At 38.3% G+C, this 21,085-nt stretch overlaps 1 protein-coding gene across 5 annotated transcripts in view; it reads left to right on the forward strand.

Annotated features, from left to right (window-relative positions):
• The first annotated feature begins 693 nt into the window (after positions 1 to 693).
• LOC148067008 (adhesion G protein-coupled receptor B1-like) overlaps positions 694 to 21,085 on the forward strand; it is a 112,250-nt gene continuing 91,858 nt past the window's right edge. For all 5 annotated transcript variants that reach the window (XM_087805457.1, XM_087805461.1, XM_087805459.1 and 2 more), the window contains exon 1: positions 694 to 1,060. The gene's annotated coding sequence lies outside the window, so the exon portion shown is untranslated. The remainder of the gene's footprint in view (positions 1,061 to 21,085) is intronic.

Consider the following 21,085-nt stretch of genomic DNA (forward strand, 5'->3'; position numbering starts at 1 on the left):
TCACGCTAAAATGTTAAATGAAGAATACAATTTTTGTTGTTTTTTTTTAAATAAAAAAAAATGTAAACGCTGTTTTCTATTTAATACATTTTCTTTATTATGTTGTACCATATTATGGATAGGACATCAGTACTACTTCAATAAATAAAATACTTCAATATTTATAAAAATGGGTTGATTTATTTGAAAAATGAACTCGATATTGAAAACATGGAAGACAATAAACATTAGAAAGCGTCTGACTCCAGAAGAGGGGGCTCACGTCTTGATTTTAAAGTGGACACCTTTGCCTTCCAGAAACAGTCCGGCAGAAAACCTAGTAATTGGACTTCAAAGTAAATGATTTCCTGTGGGAATAACACGCAGTCAGTATAGACGGAGCACAGCAGTAAAGACAGACGCAATAACAAGTCATGTCGTGTTGTTATGATCATAAACGAGAAACACCAAAAACAACATGACCACACATGAAGATGGACTGTCATTGAACGCGTCTGTTCACCGGCAACAGATCCACTGCAGGCAGTTAAACGCGTAAAGACGCACGTTTGTCGATCCCTGGCGATTTATTTTGAAGGGTGTGTCAGGAAGTGCTGTGACAATGTTGCTGCTTTGACTGTCGCGTGACTCCCAGACCAAATAAGGAAGATTCTGTTGACGCGCGTGAACAGAGAGGACGCGTCCGTGCTCCACGCGCACGACCACTGGAAAGCGTCGGTGCTGGTCTGGGGTGAGATCTGGGATCCGAACCCGAGGACAACTGTGGAATAACTTGTACTTTTTATTTCCATCAACCTGCAGTTATCACAGAGGGACGTGATCCGGACTCATGCCGTGAAAGGACGTATTTACAACATTTATACCAGAGTATTTTTGGGGTGAAATTTAGGAAATGACCAAAAAAAAACTGAGTTACCAGAAGCATGAGACGTTGTTTCGTTTGATGGACTTATTGTGAGACAGTAACACGTGTTTTGAGGTGATTTCATCAAACCCGAGCTGCACGCGCCGAACTTTGGAATTTGACATATTTCATCAAGTGGACAATAACTCATGCCAGGTAAATTAATATTTATTTATTTATATTTGTATTGCACACCATTGGCGTGCACGGACACGCCGCTGCGGGTTGTTGTTGTGGGTATTTTTGAGTGACTTAACTTGAATTATAAAATGTGCGTCAACATGCGAGGGGAATAAAGGGCTTCGGTGTCTGGAGGTGCTGGTGGTGCTGATGGTGCTGAGCTCTGGAGGATGCTCGGTCAGGGTGTGGTGAGGCTCGGGAGGACCGCGCTCTGTGGACACTCTCCGTCTGCAAGGATCACCCTCAACGCAACACTTCCGTTCCCCCGGGAACCGAATCATTCTGGTAGTTTATTAAAGACAATTGTGCTTAAAATGTCTTATTGATAATCATAATAAAATCAAATAATAAATTAACAATAATGCTCACATCTTTACAGAGCGCAGACGGTCATTGACGCAATTGGGGCTTTGTATGTTGAAAGCCCTTAATTGTGTTCTTTTATTTATTTGATAATAATATTAATAATAAAATTAATATTAATAACAAAGTTTCAAATTGAGCAGAAGTAGGATAAAGCTGCTGTTGTGTACATGTATTTATATATAATATATATATATATATATATATATATATATATATACGCCATGAAATTATGTTCTTTAGTTCATAATTCAGCCAATCGTGTAAAAAATTAGTACAAGTATCACAAGTATTGTGAGCTCAGCATATATATTTTTAGTAAATATTTATTTTGTATTACATGTTCTCTCTATTCCCAGTCACGTAGTTAAAATCAAGCTAATTATGTAAAAAGAATATATACGTATATATATACATATACGTATATATATATATATATATATATATGTTGTCAGTGGCAGTGTCTTCATGTAGAAGCTTGTTCGCAGTATCAGGGCTAAGCCGAGCCAGGAGCACTATACATACCTTTTGAGAGTTATTCATGCATGTTTTTTTTAACCCAGATGCACCCTTTTGTTTATGCATCCTGTGTCCTGCTGCCTCCCAAAACAAAGATGTCACAGACGCACACCCACTGGTCATTCAATTTCCATACGACAGTTTGTGCCAACAAGGCCGTGGTTCACGCCGTCGTCGGGGATCTGAACGTGGGTTTGTGACATCAGACGCCGGAATCATCAGGCTGCACCGAGGAGGACGTTGAAGGAGAGAGAGATGAATGGATGGGAAATGAGACGGCAGTCAGCTGGGTGATGGGAGACGGATTAAAAGCTACGAGTCCGGGGCTGTTGACACACTGGTCCGGCTGCTGAGCTCACAACAATCAGTTCACACACCAGCTGAAGGTCACACACAGTCACTTTATGCAGTCCTGACATTCATACGGATGTTCATAATGTCAACTAAATGATACTCTGGGGAGAACATCTCTGCTTGGATTTACTTCCAGGTGTAATCAGAGTAGGAATTAGGTACTTTGGAAGGATGCGTGACGAGCTCATGTACAGGAAACGTAGCCGTCCTTAAATCCGACGCTGACTTTGCGATGATGTCTGACCTCTGCACTTTTTACCTCGGTGAAAAGTTTGGTCTTTCTAAATAATTAAACCTGATATCACTCTTCCGGGGCTTAATAAAGCTGTAGTTGGATGTCAAGTGGTATCGCAGCGAGAGAGGCATTTTGCATATTGATGGTGAGAAGCTTTCTTATGCCTATTGTGTGTGTGTGTGTGTGTGTGTGTGTGTGTGTGTGTGTGTGTGTGAGAAGTGCTTAATTCCAGTAGTAATTTTATGGCAAAATAATTTGTAATAATTTTCAAGGAAAAAAAAAAAAAAAAAAATTAAAAATATGTAATTGTACACAGATCACTAATGGAAAATGTTGCTTATTGTGTTATCAGTGTTATCTTGACCTTTAAAGTATATACTTTATTGAATATTGTTTTGATTGTTTAAGCGCTTTGTGACCCTGGTCTGGAAAAGCGCTATATAAATAAAAATGACTTACTTACTTACTTACTTACTTAATTGAACTTACCTGCAAAATGATTGCTTTTGATCAACACATCAGAACATCTATGTGGTCACTTGTGTAGGGAACTTTATATATATATGTTAAAAACATAACTAAGAGTGATATAATGCAAAGTGCACCATCTTCAAATTCTTTTAAGTAATAATTAAAAGGAAACAACCAAATGGACTCACACAATAATGATCTCAGAAACACTAGATCAGACCTTAGGGTTGAGATTTGCAGAAAAAGAAAGTGGACTTCTTAATTTTGTGTGGGACGTTGATGCTAGGAAACTCCCTGATGTCTGAGATAGATAAGACAGGTGGGAGAAGAGAGAAGTTCAGGTGGATCACTTGCTGATAGGACTTGAAGTTGTTGTAATATTTCTCCTTTATATGTATTAAATATGCTATGGATTTTCATTTCTTAGGGGGATTCCTCGCTCCCTTTGTGCCATTTTCAAGGTGAATTGATCACATACCACACTTTTTTTTTATATTGTGAAAGCATAATAGTGCACCTTTTTATAGTTATTAATGAGACTCTAGTATATTTTGTGTTTCATTAAAATAGTGCGCCTTGTTTATGCTGTTGGTCTCGGAGGACAGCAATGCCATGCGCATTAATGCTCCTAAAACTGAAGCTATAAACTTATTTTGCAGGAGGGACTTCGTTGGAATTCATTCCTGAGATTGATGGTTATTACAGATATTCATTGTCTCCGGTCAGAGAACATGAGTCAATTCAGAGGTTTAATCCAGTATTGCAGAAACAATAATACCATAATAGTGACGTTGTTTAAACGAACACAACATAATTTCTGTAATAAATAAGAAAAAACAAATAAATAGGTCTACTAATCAAACATATCAAACTAAGCACATAAACTTTAACATGGAAAGGAGCAGATAGACAGTGTCAGTGAAGCCACGTAACAACTGGTTCCCAACACTTCAATACACACATTTTCAACAGGCTCTCTTTGTCGGATTGCATCTATATCAATTTAAATAATTATTTCAGGCCTAACGTAAACACCAAAAATAACAAGTATAGATTGTACATACCAGCAAATGCGTTTTCGGTTATGATGTCTCAGTTTGCTAGTATTGAGACTCAGACTCGTTCAACAATAGTCTGATGTGTTTTCTCTTCAAATTTTGCTCCTTAAATTTTGTCCATCGCAGAAGTGCTGACATGATATGCAAAGTCTGCTTAATCCTTCTGTTTGACATCTTTGGAATGCTCCAAAATCTATGAACACCTTGCTGTGTCCATGACAAATGAACATCAAAAATGGTTTGTTCCTCCTCTTTAGCCTGACCGTCCTTTTGAATGGAAATTAAAATAATCCCATATATAGTTATCTAAATCACATGCTTGATAATCTCAGCAGGTTGTTACCTTCATGAGATTTTTTTTCTCAATCAGCAGTACAACCTTTGAAATAAAGTACATATGATTGTACATCTTCACTCCTGATAACTACATAAACAGCCCAAACCACTGCAACTAAACTGCATGAATTTCTGCGACCCGCTGTTTCGTAAGCAGACACTAATGCTGACGACCTAAGCCACCGCGAGAGTCGTCGTGAAACCAATGATCTCCTCGCGTAGAGCTACAAACACAAGCGTCTTGACTTCCTTCACCCTCCTCAGACAGCAGGCAAGTGCTCGTGTCGTAGAAGCAGGTAAAGAAGCGTCTGTGACCCCCCGGAGGTGACCACTTAAGCTAGGTACTAAAGGAAGAGGTAAGAACCTAGACCGGTATCTAGAAGTCGCGTGACTAGAGATTCCTCGACAACAAAATGAATCAGGATTGATGGAGAAAACACACACAGTTCTCTTGCTGGTCAGCTGACACCGAAACATGCCGCAGAGTCCAGACAGTCTGTCTACTCTAGGGATGATCTGACTCTAATGGTCACGATACCGATACCCGGGCTTTGAGTATCGGCCAATATGGACACGGATCCTATTCCAGTGTTCAAATGTGAACATCCCTGCCCTGCTGTGAAATAACATTGGTCATCCTTTTTAATCAATAGCAAAAATGACTACATATGTAATTTCAAAATTTGTATTTATTTAAGTAAAGTTTTTAAATTGGTACCAGCATTTTGAAAACTAAAATGTAGTTAATTCTTAATCTCTGTTTACCATATAACCAAAAAGAAAAGAGGCTTTTTGTACGAATAAACATGTAATTAGATGCACATTTAAGTCTTCCCTGCTTAAATATGAATTAGTTGTTAGGTGTGCAAATTAAGAGTAGTACTGGAGGAATGTTTTTAATTATTGTTGTTTTAAACACAATTTTAATACATCAAATGTTCAGACATGATGTCAGTCGGGACAGAAGCTGATTGTGTTGGTTTTATTTAATGCTGAGCATTTCTTTGTCACGATCCTTACGCTTTGATTACATCTCTATGCGATGGACACAATTTAAAGGTAGTTTGTAAAGTGTTAAGTGGTTATGCCTAAACTGAATGTTTGTCATGTATTTCGTGTAATATTCATCATTGATCGCCCTGAAGTCACTTCATTAAGCGTAAAGCCTGCTGAAATCACACCCATGGAACTGAGCTCTGTCGGCTTTTATCTCGAACAATTTTAAATACAAACTCATTATTTGTTGAATTGAGGCAGATTCCGATGATGAAGTCATTAACATTAACAAGGCTACCAAAAATCTTCTCTCGCCGCGGCAGAGCATCTAGCAAAGTTAACTGCAATGTTTCGTCGGTTTTGCAGTGTAAGCTCACGTTGTCAATGATCGTGTACAGCTGTGTCAGAAAAAGGAACAGGTTTTGTTGTTCACTCCAAAGAGTCAGTTGTTTCATTTATATATCGGTGTATGGCGTTATTATTTTATGCATGAGACAAAACACGTGTGCCGGCTGATCATGTAAAATGATCCAAATTTGACGGTCAAACTTATACTGATGGCGTTTTTTGGCAAAGTTGTTTATTTTTTTGGGTAGAAACCAGACTGAAGTTCTTAACAAGCAAATGTTTGATTCTGAAGGAAACTTAAATATATTTACCGTATTTTCCGGACTATAAGTGGCTCCGGAGTACAAGTCGCTCCAGCCATAAAATGCATAATAAAGAAGGAAAAAACATATATAAGTCGCACTGGAGTATAAGTCGCATTTTGGGGGAAATTTATTTGATAAAATCCAACACCAAGAACAGACATGTCATCTTGAAAGACAATTTAAAATAAAACTAGAGGCAACAACAGAATAATTGTACGCTACGTTACATGAACTGAGAACCTGGTATGTTAACATAACATATGAAGAGTTATTCAGAGAACTATAGCATAAATAACTAACAAGTTTACCAAACCATCCGTGTAACTCCAAATAACTCTTCATCCTCGTGTCACTTTTAAACAACTAACTAACTCCGGAGGTAGAAGATGCTTCCTCTTCTACGTGGAAATGATCAACACAGGCCTAGAGCGCCCTCTTGTGGTTTAGTGTGAAAATAACATGTGAAATGATATACCGCTAATAATGTGGTAATAATTTCACACATAAGTCGCTCCAGAGTATAAGTCGCACCCCCGGACAAACTATGAAAAATTCTGCGACTTATAGTCCGGAGGATTCGGTAAACACCCACTATCAACTTAACTAAAAATACCCCTTCATAAAAATGAGAAAGTTCTAAAGAAATCTACAGGAAGCAGCAATCAATGTTCGAATCACATAAATCCAAAAGAAAATAAACCCACATGGTAGAGGGACAGAGACGCTGGTCGCTCAGCAGTGAAGTCGCATCTTCAAGCATACAATCACGACATAAACGACGGACTAAGATAAAATAACTGTACATATCCTAGGTCCTGTGTACCCCATGTTCTTTGGAAATAAAGAACAATCCACACTTTTCAGGACCTCAGCCAGTTGCTCATCTCAATTGCCATTCTTTATGAATCTTCCAGGTGTCTCTCCCCCCAGGTATCCCCTCCCATCAACATATTTATAAAATTCCCGCCATAGTTTCCAACGATACAAAAGACACATAAACATATAAAGAATCCAACTGTTCCAGAGCATCAATATGAAAGTAAAAATATACTTCTTGATGCCATAAACCACATATGCTCATGTGACATTGTATGTTTTTGAAGTGTTTGTTAGGACTGTGTAAAGAAATCAGCCTTGATAAAATGATGAAAATACCAATTATTATAAATAGCTTGCTCCGAAAAATTTGGGGGTTTATTTTTTGAACATCCCACCATTTTCAATCTCTGTACCAGAGGTGGCTTCTGGGGCTGAGCTTTGGATGATTTCTTCAAAGCCCTGAATCTTTTGAAGTCACAAAAAGCTCAAAATTATAAAAGTTCCCCTCAGTCTGTGAGACTGCATCAAGACTTAAATGAATGGTGAAATACAAACTCAACACTGCCCATCTCACAGGTTCTGAACTGCTGTGCACAGAAAAAAGTGTCAGCATCAACTCTGACTGTTAGAGGGTAGAAGCAACAGTCGCTCCTGTGTGAGGACAGAAATATCGGATGTACAAACTTTCCGAGAAAAAATGGAAACCATGGTCAATGACATAAAGGACTAAATTATATTTTCCATGCCTACCTCTACTTACCAAACACACAGTTACAGTTTCAGTAAGCGTTCTAACTCGATATTCATGAACCGTGAGGTATTTTGCTCTACTCCTGTTTGTTTGTACTACTAATGCTTTGTTTTGTAATATTTTTATTGTTATCATTTTCTATTTGCAGCGTTTGTTTTGTATTAGTGTTATAAATATTGTAATTTGTCTTCTTTTTATTTCATTTTTTCTTTATATGTGCCCAGTATGTTTAACCTTTTCCTACTGTGAACCTACCTTTCTTACAACACACACTTCCCCTACTGTGGGATAAATTAAGAATTCATTTAACCTTAAATAGTGACTTTCTAGTTCTTAAATATAAATATATATATATATATATATATATATATATATATATACGGACGCCGCTCCTGAAGCAGCATCGCTAGGGCCCCACCGGCCCAGGATCCAAGTCCACTGGAGCCGTGGGCCTCGAGGGGGGGCACAGCAGCGCTCAAAACCGTATGAGCTACTGATCCCGCCGTCACGTCGAAGAGATAGGCTTTAGCAAGGTAGACGTGAACGCCCAAGAAGCAGCTGAGCAGATACCCTCTGCTGCCACATCCCGCAAAAGAGCCACTAGCGAAGCCGTTAGAGGGCGGAGCACCAATGACGTGGAACCCCTGAGTTATCTATCATAACCTCAGGTTCTACGAGTTGGTGCGAAGCCCTCTAACCTCGTCGCCCAGCGGCCGCCCTTCTCGCTGAGTTTCCAGTTGGAGAAAGTGCGGCGGGTGCTTCCCGCCTTTATAGGAAGTGGACTGCCCCCTGCTGGGTGGCGAGTTCATTAAGCTTTCTCAGAGACGAGGCGGTGCCTCATATATATATATATATGGTGAAGGCCAAGGGATGAAAGTTATTATCGTACTTTGAGTTTGAGGTATCTCAATAATCTTGACATTCTTGATAGGCCGGTCTGTTTGGGCCATTTCTAGACAGTACACAAACATGGTAAATGGCTGGTATTTTACTTTCATGAGGTTGAGACAGTGGTAGCATCTTGGTCAAATAGTTGCCTTCCTGCTCCTCTTTGGCAGCTTCTAAGGTAATATATATTATACTACAAAAGCAATTACTCACTCAGCCCAAAATGAGATTGGGGGTGGCAATATTGCCAAGGAGGATAGCTCTTACCAATTGTAAAAAAAACTATATTTTTTCAGGGATGAGGAACTATACATTAATAATGCAAAGGTGTTTGGAGTGAGCAGTGCTGACATTAACTTCAGGCAGGCTGTGATGATTCACAGGTATGTTATTTTATTCTTTAAGTTTTTCCTTTTTTTAATGTCTCTTCTTTAACAACAACTGACAACAACCACACACATTGGTAAGGTACATCTGAAGTGTCGTTATTTCATCTAAAAGGCTGTATGGATGGTGGGTCGACAAAAACAAACCAAACTTAGTCGCAAAAAACTGCGATAAATTTCCTATAAGGAATGAATGGGACGAGGTCAAAAAAGTGGCAAATCTGCGAGGTTTTTCAAACGTCTCCTGCTCTGGCATATCTTCACTTAGAAACAGCATTCAAACTATAAAATGTAGATAAAGGTCAATTTTAAAGCTTGTTTTTAGTGGAAGCTATGTACCAATCAGTGTTAATCTTGTCATATGTGCACTGACACATGCAATGTGTTTCAATTATGAAAGACCGCGAACAAAAACCAACCGTATACAGACTTATATACAGACCAGCTTGCTCTGTGGTCACAAAGCAAGAGTAACCTACTTTACCAATGAAAGTACTATTTCTTATACTATGAATAGAAAAAAAAGGCACAATGTCAAAGTTAACTTCCATAAAGTAATTTATATTAATAGAGCACTTTTCCAGACCAGATTCACAAAGCAATAAAACAATCAAAACAAAACACAGTTAAAATAAATACTTTAAAGATCAAGACAACACTGAGAACAACACAGCAGTTCCAGAAAATCAAGGAAAAGCCTGCAAGAATAAAAATGTCTTAAGATGTTCTTGGAGGAATCAGTAGATCATCAAACACAGAGAGAGAGAGAAGATCGTTCCAAAGCTTAGGAGCAACAGTCTGGAAGGATTTCTCTCCTCTGGTCTGGATCAGATCACTGATGGAAGGTCTGACCATGAATAGATCTGAAAGTAAGAACCAGAATTTGAAAATGATCCTGAAAGAAACTGGAAGCCAGTGAAGAGTTTTAAGGATCGGATAAATGTGAGTTCTTCTACTAGAGCGGGTCAGAATTCTGGCTGCAGAGTTCTGAATCAACTGCAGGCGAGACACATCCTTCTTGTTGAGACATGAAAACTAACTGTTACAATAGTCCAGACGAGAAGACACTAACACATGGATTACAAACTCAAGATTATCTTGTGACAACATTTTCCTAAGTTTAGAGATTTTTCTCAGTTAAAGGAAACAGTTTCTGGTCAGTTTTCTGGAGTGATATAATTACATTTTTGGCCCATCACGTAGTCATGTGACTGACTAGCGCCTCCGACCCGAGCTGAGCAGAACAAGTGGAGAGAGGTGTAAACATCCCGCTTTAACCTGTTAATCAATGGCGTTGTATGAAGGACACTAAATTACTTATGTAGAAATAAAGGTAGAAATGTATAAATAAATGTATAAATACGTAAAAAAAAAAGCATAAATGTATAAATAAATGTTTGGATTAATATCAATGTCAAAATTTCAACATAAATAAATGACTTCTGAATTAATTTTTGTAAAGAGCTGTTTCACGTATAAATACAAATTTTGTCATTTATACATTTTGACATTTATTTATACATTTATACAAGTGGCGGGCCGTGCATCTCAATAAATACTTTAAGGTTCTTTATACACCACAGGGATCTGACCGTGTACTGTTTTAGGTCAATAAGACGTTTATCATCAAATGAACATCGGTGCATTATATCAAAATATCACTCCCACTACAGTCTGTGTGGTTTCCATGGCCATGACACACACGCTCTGCATCGCCTCCCCCCAAAAAACACACACACACACTACGCACTTCAGCGACAAACACACACACACTAAAGCAACATACACACACCACACACACAAGCACCACTATTGATCTCGTAAAGCGCAACATTATTAAGAAAACAATGCATTTACTCATTTAGTTCATGGAGGAAATAAATCCTTTGAAGCTCGTAAAAGACTTGTCTTGGAGTTAGCATAACTTTCTTAAAAACGTCCAGCTTTTCTTAAAAGATCCTTCTAGAAAATGGCTTTGCAAGTACATCCGCGACCAGATCAAGCTCTTCAGCCATTGTGTTGAAAAACAAACAGTTCAATTAACTCAAATCATCGTTTCAGCTCCCTGTGACGAGTCTCAGTGCTGTCCAATCAGAGGACGTGATCGTGTCACGTGTTCAACGCGTTCAGCGTCACGGAAGCTGTGAGGAGGGTAGCTTCCAAAGCGCTGACGCTGTGTCTCCAACTCGAATCTGATTGGTTAACACAATCCTTCGGCTGCCGTTGATTTCAATGGACATGGGCCACCTCTGAAATGAGTGAAGGCCTCGGGTAACAAATGACCGGCTGCTCAAATATGATTGGATGAAAGCTCTAACATGAAGTACAATCCTAGAAGCAGTGCACAGTCTAAAGCAGTGATTGGTTACAGCTTTGGATCAGCTGCCTTGAGAGCATCACACGTTAGCTTCACGGCTAACTTTGGATAATCCTGGGAAGATTGACTGTGTCCATGCTAATGCTAATAATGTATGTGATCTGATAAAGATGTGAATGAGATAAGATCACAGTCCAGTGTGGAATGTATTTAGTTGTGCTGCGTTTATGTTCGTGAGTACGTTTTGTGTCCAGTTACCTGCGTCGTTCTCGTGATCAGAGAACCCGAGTTATTCATTTCCTGCACAGCTGGGTAAGAAGATCACAATGAAATATCTCTCAAGTCTAACAACTCGTTTAAATACTCAAGTGTCAAGTATGCTGGAGCTGTAACTGTTACATTCACAGACTTCATACATCAGGGTCATGGTTGTTGAAAAAAAAATCAGTCTCATGCATATGAACAACAGCGACAACTTATCAAGTTTGTTTGCTAAGTTTTCAGTGAAGATTCTTCCTCTCTTCGTGCAGCGTTGATGCTTTAGACCAGTCGCTGCAGGAGCGAAAGTTTTGAGATCGACATCGATGGCTTCAGTTTGTTTCACCTGTTTAACCAATCACTGCTGTAGACTGATGTTCGACCCGCCCACTTCATTTACATACAGACAACCAAATGTCAAAATGTATAAATGACAAAATGCGTATTTATACGTAACATAGCTCCATTCTTTAAATCAGAAGTCATTTATTTATTTTGACATTTTGATATTTATCCAAACATTTATTTATACATTTTGTTACGTATTTATACATTTATAAATGTATTTATACATTTATAAATTATACATTTATAAATGTATACATTTATAAATGTATTTATAAATGTATTTATACATTTATTTATACATTTATAAATGTATTTATAAATGTATTTATACATTTATTTATACATTTATTTATACATTTTGACATTTATTTATACATTAGTCATATATCGTCTTTCATAGCGTTGTGCCTCAATATCTGATCGGAACAGTAAACGACAGCTTTATTGCTAAAATGTAACCATTGCCTCAACTTCTTAAACGCAGAGTATTAACCAGCACAACTCTTGGAAACCTCTGTATGAGTGTAACTCGAGAAATCCCACTGAAATAGCGAAGAGAAGGTTCATTGCACACGAACAGTCACACAATCTTCTAATATGATGATGGCAAAGCAGATGAGTGAAATTTCAAATTGTATCAATTTCACAGTATTATCTTATTTTCATATTACAGGGGCTGCACTAAAAGGTGACACAATGACAAGGGGAACTGTGGGAAAAAAGTGGAAGCTGGAAAGAAAGAGAACCATGACTGACGCAGTAGTTGCTCTTATGTTTACTCTGCACTAAGGTTGTTTTTAAAAAAATAAATAGATTCTTTCACTTTTATTTACAACACAATTGAAGATTTTTAAGTTTTATGTTTTTTTATAACTGTAATTGTAGTAACCAAATAAAGCTTCTTCATTCTATTTCAATAAATGCCTTTTTCTTAATAATTGCTTTAACACTTATCTTAACATCTTAACAATCAATTGATAGCAATATCGAGGAAAATATTCACAATTAGATTAATATTATTAATTGTTCCTGTGACATTTTGACACGCCATGGGAGCAAATATCATTAAAATTGGACAGGATTAAAACATCTATTATTATTTAAGTAGTATCACCATCAGCCAACACAGAGAATAGGTTCATAAAAGGTTCCTAGCAGCAAATAATAAGTATGAAAGGAGGCATATGAAGTGGGTGTGTCAGGATGTCCATAATGTGTGTTTGTCATTGTGCACCGCAATGAATGACGAGGAAAGTAAGACACACACACACACACACACACACATACAAATTAGCTCATTTGGGACGAGAGAACAGTGCAGGTCTGTCTCCAAGTGCTTTGTATTCTCACAGCTATTGCCGCCTGAGCGAATCAATGTAGAAATATATAAAGTTAATTTTGTTTTAACATTTCAATTGTAAGGCTTCCGTACTCATTAAGAATTGTATTGTTTTTTCAAATGCTAAAAAGGCTGAATTAAACTCAATTTATAAGGTGCGTATCCCAACGGGGCGAATAAATAAATGAGTGGGACACACTAATAAATATGCCTCGTACACGTCTCAGTTTTAAAGATAGAGAACCCTCAGACACCGCTTATTTTGCTTCGCTTTTATAAAGTACTTCCAGCACGCAATTTTGTCAATGGTTTTTAATAATAAACAAATATAATATTTGCGATGCACAAATATTCAAACAGAGGAAGGCAAAGGTCCTAGTCATCCCACGACAATTGTGCATCAAAATGCTGAATTAAATAAGTAAGTATAGGTAAGTAATATTTATTTATATAGCGCTTTTCTAGACCAGGGTCACAAAGCGCTTAAACAATCAAAACAATACTCAAAAAAGTATATACTTTAAAGATCAAGATAATACTGAGAACAAATAGAAACGTCTTAAGATGTTTCTTAAAGGAGTCAGTAGACTCCATCAAATAAATAAATAAATGAACTGAAATGAAGATAATGTCAATAACAGACAATAAACTCAGCAAGAAGGGAGGGGCAGAAGGTGGGACTCATATTGGGACATATTGTGCAAATTAAGCACATATTGAAATAAAATGGTTAATAAAAGGTTTATTGAGTTACTTCAATTACAGTTCTTAACAAAACATTGAGCCTTAACAAACAGAAAACGTGCAAATTGTGGTGTAGAGAGTTTTTCTATCACTAATACAATCACACAAATCTTATGCCGGACTTTCTCTTTCAGCCTTCACCTTTTTGCACAGTTGCTCCGGTCATTTTGTCGTCTTTAAGTTTATTTCTTGTAATACAAAATAATAGATTGTAATTCATACAATTTGACTTGAGCACAAGCTGATACACATTGGAATACATACATGAATACAGCTTGCACTTTAATTTTGAACCTATTCAGCGTCCATTTGATTTACAGCAACATGTGCGGCTGATCACGTCACACGAGACAATCAGATGTGTACAGTTTGTTTGTTGTATTAAAAACAATAGCCTATACTTATGGCACTTTTTCAAAATTGTGTACAATAGCTGATAAAAAAATTCCGTCTTAGTCAACTTGTCATATGAAATCAACAAGAATCAATGGCCACAAGGCTCCTAGCAGCCAATCAGTACGTACAGTAGCTCGACCGGAAGCATCATTCTGATACATGTGAACTTTTTTGTGCAAACATAATCTTCACTTACATGAGGCTACGGGAGCCTCATTTAATAAGGGGTCGTACGTACAAAAAAACACAGACCTACTTTCCCACGTCCATATGTATCAATAAGGAAACGAGTGTTAGTTTAAGTCGGACTTCCCGACACGTTTGTAAGTGGCCTATGACCTCAGCCTCACTAGCCATGGTCAGATGTTCACAGCAGAGTTACATTAATGATCAATATTGATGAAAAATTGCCACACACACACACACACACACACACACACAAGTGGTTGTAGTTATGAGTGGATATTAAATTATTCACAAACTTATGATAAAAGTAAGAAATATACCTTAAAGTATGTTCTCATTCACCAAACTGATGATCTGTATTTATTGAATTAAATTTGTCAATCCAGTTAAAATTAATCTTTTCATTTGATTTTTTTCCTCGATCACAGAGAGAGAAATCACGCACTCTGGTTCATTTAAATATGATTTGAATATGTAAATTAGGGCATGGAACTGGACGAACAAGGCTGCGATTAATTATACGTTGATTGGGATGTACAAAGGAAGTGTTTTATTTGTGTGCACATGCAGATTCATACATCTGAATATTTTTTTACGTGCCCCATTTTCAGGATTTGAGTCTCCGACCGTACTTAGAAGATCCACAAACTTCTTTGTACATGAGGCCCCAGGTCTCTATCCTTCAGATGTTATGATTCAAACTTCATAACAAGCTTGGATACTGTGGGATTAGGTTATTTCCGATAAAGAGCTTTAAACTAAAAAGCGCTCCATCCACCACTGTGATGCTGAAAGACTTTATCGAGTTCATCCGTCAATCTGACATGGACCACCCTACATCATCATCCATCATTTTGTTGGGTCGCATGTGTCTTCATGTGGCTGTAGAGTCCAATTTGAGCGTTGAACCTCAGACCACAGTGTTCACATTGGATCAGGGTCGTTCTCCGTGATGCCATCTCGGCTGCATGTCGCCTCAGTAGTCAAGCGTTTGGAACTTCTTCCCAGGTGTCAGTTTTGATTGGATTGGCCAATTCTACACCAAAGGGGCCCGGCCAGGCACAGCCCGAACCGGAATAGTGTAAACCCCTTCCCATCGGCTCACCCCCTATGAGAGGGGCCAATGGGATTTGGTGCATTGACAGCTGGGTGGCAGCCTAAATGGGGACCTTGGCGAGCTGATCCTCAGCTAGAGAAACTAGCTCTAGGGAGATGCAATATCACCCATCGGGCAGAGAAGAAGCCTGAGCTTGTGCCTGAAGTCGAGAGGTTCCGGCTAGATTTGGGCCCAATCCCATTTATCAACACTGCGCTCCTGCGAAGAGCGAGTGTTCTCCCAACAGTATCGCATGGTCATTGGGGGTCCTACCTCTGGATGGGCAGACTGAGTAAAAAGGGAGATCGGAGGGTTAGGCTAGGTTAGGTAGAACATTATTGAAATAGTTTTTTTCCAATTATCCACAGCAAATACAGCAATGTTTCATAAAAAATCAATAAAAAATTAAATAAGAACAAGAACAAACAGAAATAAATAGAAAGAACAAGATGATACAATCTAAGTCTAAAGATAAAGATAAAGAACATAGATCAAAGAAAAATAACAAAGACAAAGGATACAAAGACTAACATAGAACAGAACATCCAGATACGTTTACTCCACTCCTGCCCCCGAACTCAGAATTGTACAATTTAATAGCCCGAGGAATGAATGAGTCCCTGAGTCTATTTGTTTTGCACCTGGGTAGGAGCATTCGTGCACTCATTCTGCTTCTCTGTTCACTGATGACAGTGTTCAGAGGATGACTGTCATCATCCATGATGGACAGTAGTTTGTTCAGTGATCGACAGTAGTCCTGCCCCCGAACTCAGAATTGTACAATTTAATATTTAAATTGGGTGTGTTCCAACTAGGGCTGAACGATAAATTGCATTTGTCATAAAATCAGGAATTTAAAAAATCCGATTTTTATATCGCAAAGGTTTTCATTTTACATTTGTTTGATTTGTGACTTATAACTTCTGAGCAGCGCCAAGCGCAGCCAAGCGGAGAGAGATGTTGTCGAGTGCTTTGGTTTTTTAGATGTGCAAATTTCCCCACTTGAAAGGACTGCTTGTTTCACAGGGTCTTCACTAAGATTCACTCAGTGAACACACTTTTTTTTCTCTTTTCTTTGTTCCTTTATTTAACTTGAATTTTGTGTTTCAACAGGTCAGGTTAAAACCTTTCAACACAAATATAATTGCTTTAGTACATGTAAAATACACATTTTCAGCTTAAAAAGCTAAATGGCAACAACATAAGCAAAATACCATCTCCGCTCTTGAAATCATGCAACTCTCACCAGCTGCTTTTTCCTTAGTTTGGATCTTCTGGCATTGCCATTTCTCAGTCATTTTGCTGCTCTGCAGCGAATGTGGCTGCGTGACTCTCAGACAAGGCGATTACCAAATCACCGTCAGCTGGTGGACTCAGCTCCATGCACTCAGGCTGGAAGTTTAACTCAACAGACGTAAAGGCTCCACTGAAGCTGCGAATGAGCAGTAGTGATGTGTTGATGAAGCTTCATGAAACAGTGTCATTATCTTCAAAGTCCACTAGATGGTAGTGATGTGTTGATGAAGCTTCATGAAACAGTGTCATTATCTTCAGAGTCCACTAGATGGTAGTGATGGTCTGATGAAGCTTCATGAAGCGGTGTCATTATTTTCAGAGTCCACTAGATGGTAGTGATGTGTTGATGAAGCTTCATGAAACAGTGTCATTATCTTCAGAGTCCACTAGATGGTAGTGATGTGTTGATGAAGCTTCATGAAACAGTGTCATTATTTTCAGAGTCCACTAGATGGTAGTGATGTGTTGATGAAGCTTCATGAAACAGTGTCATTATCTTCAGAGTCCACTAGATGGTAGTGATGTGTTGATGAAGCTTCATGAAACAGTGTCATTATCTTCAGAGTCCACTAGATGGTAGTGATGTGTTGATGAAGCTTCATGAAACAGTGTCATTATCTTCAGAGTCCACTAGATGGTAGTGATGTGTAAATGAAGCTTCATGAAACAGTTTCATTATTTTCAGAGTCCGCTAGATGGTAGTGATGTGTTGATGAAGCTTCATGAAACAGTGTCAATATTTTCAGAGTCCACTAGATGGCGTTCTCTGGCTTCCTTTGTTTTTAATAGCTTTTCAACTGAAACATCACATCATTTTAAACTGATTGCATCAACTACAACCTCTCAACAACATGACACTGCTTCATGAAGATTCATCAACCCATCTAAGCAGCAGCATGTGTGACAACTGTATAGCTAAATTGTGTCACTGCTTTTTGCCGATGATGTGCCGGGAGCCTTCCACAGGCTGGCGATGAGATCTGCCCAAAGTGGAGGAGTTTAAGTACCTTGGGGTCTTGTTCACAAGTGAGGGAAGTATGCATGACATTGACAGGATGATTGGCACGGCACCTGCATTTATGCAGATGGTGCACCAATCTAATCCATTATGCAAAGCTCTCTGTATACCAGTCGTTCTAGGTCCCTCGGAGTAGATGACGAGCATCAGATTACGATGCCTCCAGGGCGCCTTCTTGTGAGGCGTTGAGGGCAAGTGACCATGGGGTAGACCCAAGACATGCTGGAGAGACTATGTCTCTCAGCTGGTCTGTAAAGGCCCTGGAGTCCTCTTGTAAGTAAGTAAGTAAGTATTTTGTATTTATATAGCGCTTTTCTAGACCAGGGTCACAAAGCGCTTAAACAATCAAAACAATATTCAATAAAGTATATACTTTTAAGATCAAGATAATACTGAGAACAACACAGGAGTTCCAGAAAATCAAGGAAAAGCCTGAACAAAATTAAAGTGTCTTAAGATGTTTCTTAAAGGAGTCAGTAGCTCATCAAACACAGGTTTCTTTCTCTCCTCTGGTCCTGAACCGTGTGCGAGGAACCATCAGTAGATTCTGGACCTCAGAGCCTGAGCTGTGGTGTAAGTCTGGATCAGATCACTGATGTAAGGAGGAGCTTGACCATGAATAGATCTGAAAGTAAGAACCAGAATTTTAAAGTTGATCCTGACAGATTGAAGATTAATTACTAGAAGAATCCCTAGGAAGAGCTAGATGAAGTAAATGGGTCGAGGAAATTCTTTGCCTCCCTGCTGAAGGTGCTGCGTCCGCGATCTGAACTTGGATAAGCGGATATCGACGAGAGATGAGAAAAAACATACAAAAACAGAAAATGTTCCAGTTGACGAGATTTTTGTATCCGGGACCTTCAGCCATCAGACGTCCTGGATCTTGTGCACCTGGTGATTGTCAATGATGAGATGAGGAAGTGGGGGTTCCCCTTGGTGGTCATGAAGTGATGGAGAGATTATTGACCTTGCATGGACCATCAAACCTCAGCATTAGCTTGCGGGTCTCAACCTATAGAGGTAGATAACAGTTGGAAAAATTGGAGTTCAAATTTTCAAAACAGAATTAATTGCAAATAATTCATTTTAATCGAGTAATTTCTTATCGACGATTAATCAATTAGAGATTAATTGTTTGCCTCCCCAAGGCTTCTAACTGCAAGACAAATAACGGTAAGGAGTGCTGAATAGGGCAGCCCGAGTGTTGGATCAGACAGAGCAATAATGATAGATGTGGGCCCTGACAGAAGGCACAGCAGTCTCTCTTGAAAGAGATAAAGTGGAGGTTCGTAGCCAAAAGCCATTGCCGACTAAGGAGGGGGGTGCATGCGTTCAGTCTTCCCGTCTCAGTCGGACTCAATGGTCAATCTGATTGGTCGAGTGCTAGGTTTAGCTAGCGATACAGTGCAGGACAATGAAACGGAAGTGACAGTTGTAAACACTAGATAAGCAGCGGTGGCATGGATGAAACCCCATTTTAATCGAAAACTTCACACCAATATTATCATGTGAATGAAGCAGCTCAATGCAGTCTAGACATGGTAATCTGGTCCTTTCAAATGCATTTACCGCACATTATCATAACATTGGAACACATCTCATCACCTCCGGCTCCATGTACTCATTCATTTACATTAATGTATTTAATTTTTGTTCACATGCAACCGTTCATGTGAGTCACCTTCATCTCAACATTTGTACATTCCATTATCACCGTGTCTGATTCTAACCTGTTGTGGTAATAATGATACAGAAGGACAATATTATTGACGTGACTTTCCCTTTCACACAACATACTAATAAAAAGTATCACCACAATAATAAAACAAATACAATTACAAAGTTGGTATTAATTCAAATAAATAGTTTATTGTTTATTTGCATTTTGAAAAAAATATATATAAGAAAAAGATTGAAGGAAAATTGTAAACTTTGTTTGCCTATAACCTGAAAAATACGACGGTCTGTGAAGTTAACAAGTTGGTGAAATGAAATGCTAGGTGTGACAATGTGGAACAAAGGGAAACAACCCTGCAAGTGTCAAAATTATTAAGTGAGCAAAAAAAGTCCAGAACTAAATAATAACACTTGTAATAACAGAATAAACTAGTCAAATAAAAGTAGTCTTACAGTCGTCCCTGCTTTAAAAACAAGGTTTTGAGAATACATGTAAATAAAAGAAGCAAACTCAGTATAATCATATATTAGAACAACACAATTTATGTAAACAAATCCAATAAACTCGTCTGGATGACTTTTCTTCATGATCACGGTTTTAAATACAAATTTAATACAAGAAAAACTCAATAATCACATAAGTATTGAAAGACACTGCGTTGTGCAGGATTGAATAATTATGAGAGTTTTCTGTCGCAATCTTCAAACTTGGATCATCATTTGATCTGTGATCAACACGATTTAATGGTTAGTTATTAACGCGTTTAACAGTGTTATGACTAAACTAAACTAGTTAAACGTATTTGTCATCATTGATCGTCCTGAAGCTTGTGAAAAAAAAATTGAATGGACCATCTGCGTCGATGTCACAAACACAGAACTTTGTGGTGTCAGCCTTTATTCAACCATTAAACACAAATTCGCTGGAATGAGGAAGATTCAACATTAACACTCACAAGAACATTTGTTAGCGTTGACTGAAAGTTACTCTGGGCTGTACAGCACAGCGAAGTTAACTGCTTCGTTTTGTTTCGTCTTTCCTTTTTCTTTTTTTCTTTCTGTTCAGTTAGTGGTGTTGAATCTTCTGAAGCGATTTTTCCTCTCCAAAACATCCGCCGTCGTCTTCTCTGAGGCTCATTGTGACATCAGCACAAATATAGTTATTAAACCGCTTTTATCAGATGCGTGGATCGCAGATTTTTCACCGTAACCGATCCGAGTTTTAGCCGATTTCTTTTCAATCCGCAAAATTGCTGGTTGTTTAACTTTTCTTCTGAAATCTTGGAAATTGATCTGCAAATTGAAGACTGCGGATGGTTGTTACGAACACAGACCCTGGGAGTCCTCATTTCGGAATTGAAGTGTACAGGCGTTTTTACTAGGAAATCCACACGATTTTTAATAAATGAGGCCACAAAATGACACTTATTTCACTTTGTCCACCCTTTATCTACTTTATACAATGATCTCCAATGTGTAAGCCTGTAAAATACCCTT

Source organism: Callionymus lyra, chromosome 13, assembly GCF_982586985.1.
Source record: "Callionymus lyra chromosome 13, fCalLyr1.hap1.1, whole genome shotgun sequence".
In the NCBI taxonomy this organism is placed as follows: Eukaryota; Metazoa; Chordata; class Actinopteri; order Syngnathiformes; family Callionymidae; genus Callionymus; species Callionymus lyra.